At 40.7% G+C, this 3,275-nt stretch overlaps 1 non-coding gene across 1 annotated transcript; it reads right to left on the bottom strand.

The window, feature by feature from the left end:
- Nucleotides 1–2,989: 2,989 nt before the first annotated feature.
- Nucleotides 2,990–3,063, bottom strand: trnai-aau (transfer RNA isoleucine (anticodon AAU)). Its single transcript has one exon. It is a non-coding gene; the product is annotated as a tRNA-Ile (tRNA).
- Nucleotides 3,064–3,275: the final 212 nt, after the last annotated feature.

Below are 3,275 nucleotides of genomic sequence, written 5' to 3'. Positions count from 1 at the left end.
TTGGCGAGTGAGGGTTGCAACGCCCTTGGCAATTGTCGCTTCTTGAGGGGAGTTTCCACTGCTTGCTACGATAAACCAGGTGCATTATGACTAGTAAAGACAAATAATTAACAAATAAATATCTGTATTGACACAGCAACGTGTACACTAGTTTTATTAGACTTGGCTACAGACTTAGGGCAGCTGTAACTGAACAGACACATTGGAATAACCTATGGATTAACTTCAGCAGCGTTTTTATCGTTTTAATGTCATTGAAGACCACTTTTGACCAGACTACGACACAGGTGAGCCATGTTAGCGTTTTTAGCTAACTAACGCCATATATTTTGATGTATGTTCTTGTTATTATCTCCGAGAGTTCGTATAATTGAGTGATAATGAAGGGTACCCCTCGATTCTGTGTCACCTTACGATGTGAAACGATGTGTTGGATGTGCAGCAAAGATAAATAATAAGGTTTTGTGAGTGAATTTCGGTGCTGTCATCATTTTTCGCTCGTTGCTAGTTCAGAGGCTCAGCGTTAGCATTGTGGGGTTTTTTTTGAATTTTTTTTTTTAAATGATCAGTTAGATGAGTTTCTTCCCGTTACATGGATATATAACATTCAGAGTTTATTAAATGAATATGCCCTCAGACACTGTTTCCTGCAAGATGTTGCAGGAGGGCCCCGGTACCGGGGTCTCTCGGGCTTAACAGGTTTTAAGAAAACAGCGGGACTTCCCCTCTGCAAAGTGAACCTCAGCTCGGTTTTCCCCTGGTCTTACTCCTGTGACCTGACATCTGTTGGTGTACCAAGTGCTGAGACATACTCACACTGGTTGTATTGGTAGGTTTTCTCTCCTGTAATAAATATCTGGCATGATATCAGCTGTGACAGCTGGTTGAAGGTCATCCCACAGTAGCTGCAGTTATAGGGTTTCTCCACCTTGTGGACGCTGTTTGGTCCTCAAATAGTGTACTCCAATAAACCTTGGACCACCTACCACATATGCACAGATAAATAGTTGAGTTAAAGTGAGAAAGTGAGGAAATGAAGACCAAATAAGACATGAAGACCTGCCAGAGAATAGCAAGAGACATACGTGTATTTAGACTGTGTTTATTTGCATGAACATTTGGAAGAAATGCTGTTGTGTATTTTCACAAGTGCATCTGCTTCACATCAAGCCAAAAGCTGTCAACATTGATAAAGTGCTTTCTTTTCTTTTTTTCCCAGCAAACCACACACAGTTTAGTTTTTTTATTAGGCTCTGATTCTACTTTCTTCTTCAGATTCAGAATTCAGTAGCTTTTTCTGTAAAATCTTAAACAATATTCTGTCTGAAACTACATTCTGGGATCTGTGGAAGTTGACACTAACTTTCAAAAATGTTTTAAAACTGAAACGTATTCCAAACCCATTCCTCTCATCTCCTCCTCAGCCCACTTCCCTCCTGATTGCAGATCATGCAGAACAGTTCATGACTCATCTATGCTCCCCGTGTCTCTTCACAGGAGCCTGCTGAGTTTCCGCGTCTGCCTCTCCCTGGCTTCGATGGCGTGTTTGGTGTCCATCAGCTCTTCCAGCTGCCGGCGGATGTGGACCATGTCGAGCTGCGTGGCCTCGCACTGCTCCCTCAGCGAGGCCGACTCCACCCTCAGCTGCGTGGCAGCCATGGAGAGCTGCTCGCTGCGTTCACGGCACTGCAGCTGCATCCTCTTAGCATCGCTCAGCAGGGACTCCACGCTCAGCGCCACAGATTCACACTGATTATCAGACATGTTCTGCACAGACAGAGGGAGGGAGATCAGAGGTCAAAACTGTGATGTTGGCTTAGTGACTTTTAAGCAGTAAGATGTTTGAAAAACACTGAATTTCATTATGTTTTTTCCATTTTAAAGGCTCTTTATTATCGAACTTTGAGATTGAAAGACTCTTACGTTTCTGTACCGTCTAGTTTGTCGGTAAAGTATCCTGCCAAAAAGAGCAGATCAAGTCAATCAAAGGTCAAAAGTCCTGTACAGATCAAAAGGTGGTATTCAGAACATTTGATTGGGAGAACGTGAAGTGGCTTTAAGAGGCTTATCAAGGCTCAATTTAGTCTTCAATGGCTACTGCTCGCCTATGAAGCTCTTTTATTCCTATCAGACCATCAGACTCTAACCTCTTTTCTCTATATCTTTAGATATGTTTGAATACACACAGGTTATTTTTATAATAGCCAAAAAGGTCTTACCATGGACTCCAAAGTCAACTTTATCACAAGCTTGGTGGGCTTCTGAGAGTCAAGGTAGTCCTCAGCGTTCTCCAGAGTTCTCTCTCTTCTTGGATGTCCTTTACAGATTCCCTGTATGAATATATGATAAAAAAAACGTTATTCCAGGTAGGGATTCTGCATTAGGTGTATGGTAAAGGTAGCTGTTGGAGATTAATTTACCAGTGCTGGTAAATCTTCCCTATATTCTTATTTATCCCACTCCGTCACCTTCTTTCAAGTCCAGTCTCTCCTCTCTCTTGTACCTCAGAGCTCAGACGAGGTCAGGTAATCCCCACAGATTAGACAGTTAGGGACAGCGTAGGAGTTATGTTGTCATAGCAGGAGTAATCTGTCTATTTTGGTCTGTCAGGCAATGGCGTTTAACTCTTGCAGTCATACTTTGTTCAACATCAAAATTCAGTATTTTCTTGTGTTTTTTTCAATGTTTTTAATCAAATATGTTTAATAAATAGTCTTTATTTGTTAGTATGGTAAAAAATAATTGTATTTAAACTTTTGCTCCCAATTGACTCGAGACTGGAGGTATAGCAAATTGGAATCCAATTGGAGTTACTGTGTAATTAACCAATTTAAGGATTTCAATAGTCACCCACTATCAATTCTGATGGACATATATGTATATGTATATATATATACTATTGTATGGAGGGATGATTTGGGAAAGGTGTTTTTCATAGAACTTGTCACACACAGGTAACCTCTCTCTTCTGAAGACCGAAAAACTACTATGGCCAGTACGGGTATCGAACTCGCGACCTTGGCTTTATTAGCACCACGCTCTAACCAATTTAACTAACCGGCCACGTTCTCCATGACTTAATTAGGTGATGGAGTCGCTACAAATTACAACACGTTATAGCTTTAATTAATGAGATGTCATGCTAAGAATGAGACACAAGCTTAGGTTAAAGCTGGCAGTTTGAAATTGCTGTCATGTCTCAGAATAAAAAACATTATTTTTGTTTTATTTATAAGTGAAAAAAGTTGTAAAGGACCACCATTCATTGCAATGCA

This window comes from Notothenia coriiceps, unplaced genomic scaffold (genome assembly GCF_000735185.1).
Source record: "Notothenia coriiceps isolate Sejong01 unplaced genomic scaffold, NC01 NC01_scaffold00035959, whole genome shotgun sequence".
NCBI lineage: Eukaryota > Metazoa > Chordata > Actinopteri > Perciformes > Nototheniidae > Notothenia > Notothenia coriiceps.
This window is presented reverse-complemented; position numbering and strand designations above follow the sequence as displayed.